General features: G+C 35.1%; 1 pseudogene across 1 annotated transcript; it reads right to left on the minus strand.

The window, feature by feature from the left end:
- Positions 1-4,237: 4,237 nt before the first annotated feature.
- On the minus strand, positions 4,238-8,876 carry LOC308639536 (annotated as a pseudogene). Its single transcript has 2 exons — positions 8,825-8,876; positions 4,238-4,673 (listed from the first exon to the last, which is right to left on the minus strand). The product of its transcript is annotated as an uncharacterized misc_RNA (transcript).
- Between the last annotated feature and the right edge of the window lie 2,578 nt (positions 8,877-11,454).

Here is an 11,454-nt window from a genome sequence, read left to right on the forward strand (position 1 = left end):
TCTTAATCAGGGAAATAATCATATAAACAGTAACATTTAAGAGCAACAAATAGAAATCAGGCTAATTTTAAGAATCATATGTTAATTTTATGTTTAATTTACTGAGGAAATGAAAAATTTTTTCCAAAGTAGCTGTGCTATTTTACATTACTTGAATGTTAACATTATATAAGTGTTCCAATTTCTCCATATCCTCATCAATACTTGTTTTTCTCTTTTTTTATAATAGCCATTTGAGTATGTGACATGGTATATCATTGAAGTGTTTTGTTTGTTGTTGTTGTTTAGCAAGCAAGCAGTAGGTTTATTACAATAACAAAAGTAACAAAGTAACAGAGTTCTCAAAAGCCAAGGGGTCCCTCATTGTGTGTTTTTTTTTTTTTTTTAATATTTACGTTTTAGTTGTAGTTGGGCACAATACCTTTATTTAATTTATTTATTTCTATGCGGTGCTGAGGATCAAACTCTGGGCCTCACATGTGCTAGATGAGCGCTGTACTGCTGAGCCACAACCCCAATCCCCTTCATTGTGGGTTTGATTTTCATTTCCCTAAAGAGTAATGGTGAGCATCTTTTCATGTGTTATTTTGACATTTGTATCTCTTTCTTAGGAAAAAATTGTCTATTCAGACGTTTTGTCCAATTTTAATTGGAATATCTGTCTTTCTGTTGATTTGGAAGATTTTTTATAGATACTGAATTATAATCTTTAACAGATGTTTTTATCAGGTTTTATTTTATCACTGCAACTAAAAGGCCTGACAAGACAATATAGAGGATGAAAAGTTTATTTTGGCTCAAGGATTCAGAAGTCTCTATCCATAGATGGTAAACTTCATAACTTTGGCCCAAGGTGAGGCAGAACATGATGGTGGAAAGGCATGGGAGGAAGGCAACTCAGGATTTAGCAACAAGGAAGCAGACAGAACTTTTGCTTACAAGGAACAAACTATAAACCCCAGAGCACACCACCAGTTTCCTACCTCCTCTAGCCACACCCTACCTGCCTAGGATTACTACCCAGTTAATCCATGTAAGTGCATTAATCCATTGATTAGGTTACAACTATCGAAATCCAACCATTCCACCTCCTAACAATTCTTGCATTGTATCCCACATGAACTTTTGGGGAACATCTCATATTGAAACCACAACATCACACATACAATTTGCAAATATTTTCTCCAATTCCATGGATTATCCTTTCATTTTCATGATGGCATCCTTTGAAGAACAAACATTTTTGTCTAATTTTAAATTTTAATAATTAAATTTTGATTAAATTTACATTTATTTTTTGCTTATTTGTGCTTTGGGTATCACATTTAAGAAATTGTTGAAAATATCATATTGGAGACTGAAATATGGTGTCTAGTTTACACAGGAGAGAAAATGGAAGATGGAATCATTTTATTTGATTATTAAAATGGATATGGTAACATCTGAGTTACACTTAGGTACATGTTCAAACATGATGTTAGATACTGATCAGCTATAGCAGAATTGCCCAAAGGTGCCTGTTTAAAAACAGATTACAGGACTAGGGATGTGGCTCAGTGGTAGAGTCGCATGCCCAAGGCCCTGGGTTTGATCCCCAGCACCACACATACACAAAAATACAGATTACATGGCTCCCTTGAACTTTGAATTTAGGAATATAAATCCTAAACAAGTTCTTAAATGAGTTCTGCTGTATGTACAAATTTAAGAACCACTAAACTATGTAATGTTGCCCTCCAGCAGGCATAAAAGACATATTTGTTTACTTCTTGGCAGATATCAGCATCTTTGTCATCTTCCACAAGATTCACTGCAACGTTATTTAAATGTGCTCTTACTATGTGTTTGGCACTGTGATAAGCACTAAAGATATACTAAATATAAAATTTAATGAGAATATTTAAATGTGTTAATTACTGTGGTACATATGTACATGCACACATAGATATACCACACAGGCACATGCATTAGGCAAAAAATTGCCATTTCAGAGCTAATTTAGTTGATTCATTTGTGAGTCCACAAGCAGAATCTTATTATGGGAGACTAGATGTCAGTTTCTATTTGGTCATTACAATGATTTAATAATGAGAATAACATTTAGAATATTGGATAATTATTGGTCAAGAATAAGAACACAACAACAATTTGTGAGCTCTCCTTGAGGAGTTCATGTCTTAAACGCAGTTTATCTTATTTGAGAAAGGAAACTACATAGACTCTTGTGTACTTTTGAGCCTCTGTGAATGTTGTGGTTTGCATTATAATTAAGATCTTGTTGCAAAAGAAATAATATGTGAAATGTGTATTAGTTTAGACATTACTGTAATTAAAATGCTAGGAGAAAATGAGAAAGGCATAGAAAGAATCTAGAGGCCAATGCATCCAAACTCATAGTCATTAATTGGGGTGGCCAGCTTCCAAGATGATCTCTAGTGATATCCATCTCCTGGTATCCTCACCTTTGTGTAACACTCTCCCCATAACATTAGCATGTGTGATCAATGTCATAGGGCAGAAGTGATGGTTATAAATGGCTGTGACTATCATTTTAGACATGCTCTCACTCACCTGCATTCTCTCTCTGTCTCTGTCTTTCTGTCACTCACTCTTATGGAATCCATGGCTTGAGCAGGTCTATGGAGCAGCCCATCTGCTGATAAAACAAAGTCTCTTGCTGAAAACTGCATGAATGAACTTAGAAAAGTGAATCTTAAAAAATAAAACAAAACAACAACAACAAGAAGATCTGAATCTTTCAATGCCCTACCACTACATAAAATCTTCAAAGACTACAGCCCTCCGTGACATCTTTAGCCTGGTGAGAGATTCTTTGCAAAACCACCCAACTAACCTGCCTCTGAATTTCTCAGGACAATTTTGAGATGATAAATTTGTATTGTTTCATATGTGTTAAGTTTTGTGGTAGTCTGTAATGCAGTGATTGATAAGTAGCATGTAGGTCAAGGATATATTATTAAATGCAAATGAACAGTTTGTTATGAATTAAATCTTTGAGGAAAAGTACAACCTTAAAATTTTTATCATAATCTTAATCTAAAAGTAGTTAAATTTTTTTTCTAGCAATATGTTCACAACCTATTCTAAGACAATAGTCCTCATTGACAATATTTCACAAAAACTATACAACAATTCTGGTCATAAAGAAACACTGTGAATTCTGTGTGGAACAAATTCTCTCTTGGTCATACAGTATTTACATTGTTAAATTACTGTTATTACTATTAATACCAATTAGCATTCACATGTTTAATATGTAGTGGACATTTTACTTTCTACTTTCATGCCATTTATACTTATTGACTGTAATATGTGCCCATCTGATACTCATAATGAACCCATGGGAGGGGGACTATTATTCCCATTTGTCTAAGTTTACACAGCTAACAAGGGGCAGAATATAGATTTAAATATATATCCTTTTCCAGAACTGGAATTTGTTTTATGGTATGTTGAAATAGTTTTCTTTTCTTTTTTTCTTTTTCTTTTTTCTTTTCTTTTTTTTTTTGCAACAACTCAGCAAAATAAAATTCTGGTTTATTGTTGGACAGCATTGTTTCACACATACATCAAATGGGCCAAAAAAATAATCAGCAACTTCATAGACAAAAAAAAAGGGGGGGAGGAAAAAGAAACCTCTTTATCATTGGCCTTTTTAACCATCTCATGCAAAGCAACTACTTATAGTACAGCTAAAGTACATACACAAAAAATATTACCTGAATGCTCAAAATAAGATTGTTTTGTTGTTATTGTTTTTGCTTTTTTTTTTACAAAGATTTTCTTTTCTCCTTTGAGATTATAATGAACATGGTCACACCACAAGTAAAGTCAGAAGTAGGACAGAGAATGCTCCAAAGGTTGGTTTGATCATCGGAGATCATTAAAAATGGCTGACCACTAACAATATGCACAAAAATATAAATTGTAAATTAAAAATACAAATTTTCCTTTTTAAAAGTACTTTTAAGAAAAAAAAAAAAGCAGGGCCTTGGGAGTTTTGGTTCTTTTTTCCTCCCCTGTTGCAAATTCACGTTGTGGTTTTGGTTGGGTGGTGAAGAGCACGTGTCATCTGCGGGTGGCACTGCCCACGGTGGGCGGGCAGACGCGCCTCTCTACTGGAAGGTGACCACGTTTAGATTCTGAGACTGAAAGTGGAGGGTGAATAGGTCATGGTGGCCTTTTATTTTGAATATAACTTTTCCTTTTTTGCTGTCTAATCATCCTCATCGGTCTTCTGCTGCTTGTTATCAACATCATCATCCTCATCATCTTCAGCTACCCATTTGCCCGTAGCTGCCTCAGCCTCATCTTCATCTCCATCCTCTTCCTGGCCATCACCTTCTTCTCCTTCTCTTCCTCATCTACCTCATTGTCATCCTCCTGCTCCCCATTTTCCTCATTAGCATCCCCATTAGCAGGGGCGTCTCTTCCATTCTCTGCCTCCTCCACAACTTCCTTCTTCTCCTTTAAGCCCTTGGTGGTGATTTCAGAGCTAGTGTCCACGGCTGCGTCTGACAGGTGGGGCGGCAGAGGAGGTGGAGGAGACGCGGGGCGGAGGTGGTTGTGGCTATTGGGGAGCTGGACCCAGGAACAATGCAAAGATGGCTTTTCATAGCAGCCAGTGAGGCTGTTTTCTTTTGGGGGAGACACTGGGGATTGAACCCAGAGGCACTTTAACACTGACCTACATCCCCAGTCCTTTTTATTTATTTCTTTTTATTCTGAGGTAGGGTCTTGCTAAGTTGCTGAGGCTGGGCTGGAACTTGTGATCCTCCTGCCTCAGCATCCATTCTAATAAGTATATAGTGATATCTCATTGTTTTAATTTGCATTTTCTTGATAGCATATGATGTTGAAATCTTTTTTTAAAAAAGAGAGATTTTTTAATATTCAATTTTCAGTTTTTGGTGGACACAACATCTTTATTTTATTTGTATGTGGTGCTGAGGATCAAACCCAGCGCCCGGCTCATGCCAGGCAAGTGCGCTACCTCTTAAGCCACATCCCCAGCCCCTGAAATCTTTTTATAATTGCTATCTGTATATATTTTTTGGTGAGGTAGCTATTGATATTTTAGTTTTTGTTTGTTCTTTTTTTTTTGCGGGGGGGGTGTGGGTTTTTTTTTTTTTTTGTACTGGGGATTTAACCCAAGGGTGCTTTACTGCTGACTCAGAGGGATTCCAGCTACTAGGCCCAGCTATAGAAAGTCTCAAGATTTGGTAGTGTCAATACTCTGACTTTGTTTTTCTCCTTCAATATTGAGTTGTTTATTCTAAAGTTTATAATCACCTTGTCAATATTCACAAAAGATCTTACTGGAATTTTGATTGGGATGACATTGAATCTATAGGTCAATTGGGGAAGAACTAACATCTTGATAACATTGAATTTTTCTATACATGAAAACGTAGTTCTCCTTTGGTATCTTTCATAACAGTTTTGTAGTTTTTCTTATACAGATATTGTACATTTCTTTTTAGATTTATACCTATCAAAATGTTTGGGGGTGCTAATATAAATGACAATGTGTTTTTAATTTTAAATTCCTCTTGGTCAAAGTGGTTGACTTTTGTATATTAACCTTGTTAACTGGCAACCTTACTATAATTAACTTATTAATTCCATATTTTATTGTTGATTTTTCTTAAGTTTGAATATGATATGCCTACAGTGATGATTTTTGGCATTTATCCTTCTTGGTGTTCTCTGAATTTCCTGGATCTGTGGAAATTCAACAAATCAACCCTAACCCTAACCCTAAAATTAATGCTGTCTGACATTAATTTGAGGGAAATTTCTCAGTCATTGCTTCAAATATCGATTCTGTTTCTTTCTTCTCTTTCTGATATGACCATTATGTGGTTGCTACCCCTTTTGTATTTCTTTGATAGTCTGTTCTGATTTGAGCTTTTTAAGTATTTTTCTTCTTGTTTTCAGTTTCAGAAGTTTCTATTGTCAGCTAGGTTTGGTCGTCAGTGCTGTAGTCCCAAGTACTCAAGAGGCTGAGGCAAGAGGATCACTTGAGTTCAGGAATTTAAAGCCAGCCTGGGGGGCTGGGGATGTGGCTCAAGTGGTAGCGCATATGCAGGGCACTGGGTTCGACCCTCGGCACCACATAAAAATAAAATAAAGATGTTGTGTCCGCCGAAAACTAAAAAATAAATATTTAAATACTCTCTCTCTCTCTCTCTCTCTCTCTCTCTCTCTCTCTCTCTCTCTTTCAAAAAAAAAAAAAAAAGCCAGCCTGGGCGATATGGCAAGTCTTTCTCTCTTTCTCTCAAAACAAAAATTCATTTAGTATACGAAGCACAGAGAATTTCCCCCCCATTGGGTCTTAGTGTTGGAGTTCATCAAAGTAATTTTCCCTTTCCTTTATAGTGTGTCTGAACTCCAACTTTTTTTTTTCATTAACTCTTATATTTTCCATCTCTTGGCTTGCATTGCATGTTGTATAATATAATACTTAAAGCTCTTATTTTATTAATCATAGCTTTTTTCAAAAAAAATCCTACTCTGATATTGTTAACATCTTTGCCAAATTGGAGACAAGTTTTGATACTTTCTATGTCTTTTCAATTTTTTTTATAATTTATTATGCCCTGAATTTTTTTTGTTGAAAATTGAACATGACATACTAGGTGAAAGGAAATGCTGCGAATAGGCCTTTAGTAATGTATTTGTAAAATACGTGGGGAGATAAAGCATTCTATGGTTCCTACTTTGGGCCAGATGGGTACCAGGGATTGAACTCAGGGGCACTTGACCACTGAGCCACATCCCCACCCTATTTTGTATTTTATTTAGAGATAGGGTCTCACTGAGTTGCTTAGTGCTGTGCTTTGAGCTTTCAATCCTCCTGTCTCAGTCTGAGCTACTGGGATTACAGACATGAGCCACTGCACCTGGCTTCTATGGCTCTTTGATTAGGTCTCAGTCTTTAGGTAAGCCTGTCTTCTGTAGATTGAACTCTCTTGGTATTTTTTTTTCCCATTAGGTGGGATAGGATGCTGAAGAGGTCTGGAGGTATGTATTTTTATTATTCCAGGTGGAAGGATAGAGAGAGCTAGAGGTGGTTATTTCCATGTCTGGTAAAACCCTGGCAGGTTAGATATTGGTTAAATAGCTCCTCCTAAGGGTAGGCTTTTAAAGATGAACCTAATGTTATGTATTTCAAAATTGTTCTTTTTCCCTCCCATTTTTGAAAGAAAGAGGGGATTTTTATTTGAAATTCATTGTGAAGGTCTGGCAGAACTCCTAGATGTAAAACTCAATAAAAGTGTGAAGGTTTCCCCATGATATTTGCCTATTTATACCAAGCCTTGAGCAATTTGTCAATTGTAGTATAGATTTTACTACCCTTGGAAGTTTCTACTACTGGGTTTCTGCTCTAGCAAATTGTGATTCTCTATATCAACCCATTTTGTGTTCAGTTTTTAGGATAATGGTTTGTTCTCACCCCTCTGACAGATGTTAAGAAGAGTTGATTTTTCAGTTGAGTTTTTTACTTGGTAAGATAAGAGTAAAGACTTCTAAACTCCTTACATACCAGACAGGACATGAAGTTCTGGGGACATATTTTCATGCTTGACATTTACTTCTGAGAGTCAAACAGTACCTATCCAACAGGATTGTGTGAAACACAATTGGTGCTTCTTGTGGCAACTTGTGCTCCAGCAGTTTGCTTCCATTCCACATTAAATTTTTCAAGTGATTCAAGATTAAAAACTTCTAATGAGAACAATTTTAAAGAAGTTTTCTCATCTTGGCTGCCTTGGCATGGCTTAAAAGGTGGAAGGGCATTCATATGAGACTGTTGGGACTGGGCAGCAACAGAAATTTGAGACTTTGCCAATGAAATTTAAATTTCTATTTTTCAGTATCAACTGCTTTTACTGCATCACATTTTTCTGTCATGGACTTACATTTTACTTTTGAGTCTGTGCAAGAAATGGCTACATGAAAAATATTTCTGTGCCTTGTATCAAGCCAAAGAAGGGATCAATGCCTGTCATATTCCTTAATTTCTATGTCATGCTCCTGAAAAAAATCATATGATGATTTAACACTAGTAATGTTTGTCTCTGCAAAAAAAATAAAAAAAACAAAAACAAAAAAACAACTTTTGGCTCCTTTTATCAGACAATAAGAACTATATAACTCCATAATGTTTCTCATTTATCTTTAAGTCCAGGAAGATCAGCATTAAATTTGGGTTCAATTGCAATGGATTTCAATCCTAATCTCTCAGCAGAACTCAATTTTTACTAAGAAAAAAATGACACTTGATTGTCACATATGCTTTATCATTTAAGTCAATTCAAATAGTTTTAATGGATGTTGGGTATTATCAATTAATACTAATCAATTTAAAATGAATTTAAATATATTGTACCCATTGGAATAGTTTTTAGATTTTGAGAAAAAACAATATGAACAAGAATAGAGAAAAATAATTTTAATTCAGAATAACTAGAAATAGAAATAACTTCAACATATTTCAAGTGCTTTTCTTGCATTTTAAAAAATTCCATATTTGGAATTTAAAGGTCTCTGCTTTCTTTAAATTTATAACAGATTAACTAAGAATGTCAATGGCTTTAGTAATTTTACCTGTTTACTACAGAATAAATGTGATTAAGGAAGGGTTACACTTGTTTGTTGATGTGGAATTGTCAATAATGTGCTTTTGATGGAAATGAAGATTCAATTCTTTAGTGCTCTTCCTTAAAAGCTATGTCTTCAGTCGTATTTTCTTCAAGGTTCAGGCTATGTAGCTGTATTATAGGCAAAATGCCTTTACAGCTAGGTCCTTCTGATACTTCCGGAACTACTAACTCTTGTACTCGTACCATTGTAGAGCTCTGATTTTCCATTTCACAGCAACCAATTTTATGTCATATGGGGAACAAATGCTGGGTCATTGTTTCTTTTTAGATTTGAGACAATTATCTGTACTATTTAAGTAAAAGAAAACTGCATGAGTGCTCCAGAGTAGCTGTCAATATTGACTAAATTGACAGAGCAATTACTTAACTTTCTATTTCATTTGCCTTTGTACACATAGCCCCAAATCAACTGGCTCAGTTAACTTACTCTGAGGAATTAATTTGCTATGAAAAGCTAACTTTTAACTTGATACACTTTAATAATAGAGTGGAAACCTTCACAGTGGGCAAACTTTGAGAGTAAGGATAACATTAAATTTGGTGCTCAAACACTTGAGAGCAATTATGATTACATTCATTTTAACCATTTCAATGACTCAGGCACATTTATTCATTCAGCATGCATTCATTGAGACCAACTATGATCTTTTCACAGTACTAGGTCTGAGGATACAATTTAAAATGTCAAGTGTCAGCCTTCAACAAATTGGCAATCCAGTGGGAAAATCAGACAAGGAAAGAGATAATTATACAACAATATGGTAAGTGCAGTCAGTAATGGGGTTGCATAAAATAGTGCTTAAGAAAATTAATGTGGTAGCACCATGTAAAGTGCACTTGAGATAAGGATATCAAATTAGTAATATAAAGTAGATATTATTCCTATTTTATACATAAGGAAACTTCAGGAGCTCAGAGAAATTCAGTAATAGCCTGGGATGACTCAGTTTTTTCATTAATGTGTTCATTCACTGATCCTTCATTCATCAGAAACTGTTCTGTGAGCCATAAATAGGGCAATGATCAAGATAGACTGGACCCTACACTTATGAATATAATAAGAGATCCAGAAATGTGGGAATTCAGAGAAGAAAATAATGCTACTGCATTTGGAATTCTTCTAAAGGCAATGAACATAAGTACCCAATTATATATTAAGGGATAGAGCTGACAGTCAGGCTGGGTTCATCCTACTTGTTTATGAAAGGTAGCTCTCCTACATTCTGCCAGCCAGTTGTTGGAGGATGAGAAGGGCATTAGTGATGAACCTGTGGAGTTGCTGAGTTATGGTGTCCAGATGGGAATTTACTTTAAAATTCTTCAGAATTGTATAAGCAGTGTGGTGAATAAGAGGAAAAAAAGTTAATTCTAATTAAAATCCTAGGGGTGACTAATTAACATATGAAGTGTCTATCTGAAGAAACACTTGGGGGCTAGCTAATTAGCAGGTAAAGTATCTTAAAGGAAACTATCATATTAGGGTTAGCCAATTTTCACATTAATAATTTTTATTGGTAAAATAGCAGTGTTTAACATTGGTTAGAAATGGTGCACTGAGACCAACTTTCTTTGTTATGAATGAAATATTAGAAACCTGAAAGTCCAGAAATTTGTGCCCTAGGTACAGTGTTATAATTCTGAAGTTTATTGGCCCTGCACCTGTACTTCATTGAAAATCTTGCCACTTGATAAGACTACAAGGATCCTGCATCCTGCCATTTGGGGTGAAATAATGTAATTGTATTTTTTTTCAGAGTGTGCCTTTCATACATTGTGGAATTGAGGAGACAGAAGATTATTTTATCTATAACCTAATGCTAAGAAATATTAGTACCTTTGTTGGGATCATATTCTTCTGGCAATTGGGCTTTTGGATTTAAAAAATAGGCAGCCTCCATAATATTTTTTTCCAATCACTGGAGGCTACTCATTTTTATCAGAAAAACCTGACATTTACAGAACTGCCAAAATAGCTCAGGAGTGTTTGTTATGGGACAACTCATTGCCAAAGTGGAACCAGAATCATCAGTTTCCAAATATCAAAGTAAACATGACCAGAATATTGGGCAGTCAACAGGAAAAGTGGGGTTGATGTTCTTGAAGAAACTCAGCAGGCATATGAGTTCCATTATAGGTCTATCTTTGGTGATGTTAGAACAGAGCAAAAATACTTTGTCTTTACTCCTGAAAACTTCACAAAGAATGGTGAGTGTTCATCATTTCAACTCAACCAATATTTACAGTTCTATGCTATGTGGGGTATTTGTTCATTAACCTACATATCATTCAACCCCAATTCCATACTGAAATTGACTTTGTATGGACCTGAAACTGGATGTTGATTTTGATCAAGACATTTTATAGCATTGCAAATTTCACTTTTTCAGTTTTACTGGTGGTTTCCAAATTTCTCTTTCCTAGCAATCATCTTGAAATTTAAACTTTTCTTTCTATATTACAGTTTTGGAAATTGCATAACCTAAACTCAGGCTAAGTTACATTTTTTAACCTGCATATCTGCTTTTTCATTCAAGAAGTGTCATTTTTTCTCAATCTATGTGTGGAATAGCCTGGCTGGTCGATTACTTATTTTAGGCAATTTTTATCATTTTTAGAGGATTTCATCAGAGATTTATAAATAGGTAGCAATTGGTGACTAGTTGGATATTGAGTCATTTTGAAAGAGGAGTTAGATATAGTACCTAGGTTTCTAACTTAAGATTCCTGAAAAAATATTAGTGCTGTTGATAAAAGGGAAACTGGG

Source organism: Spermophilus citellus (assembly GCF_964194105.1).
Source record: "Spermophilus citellus genome assembly, chromosome: X".
In the NCBI taxonomy this organism is placed as follows: domain Eukaryota; kingdom Metazoa; phylum Chordata; class Mammalia; order Rodentia; family Sciuridae; genus Spermophilus; species Spermophilus citellus.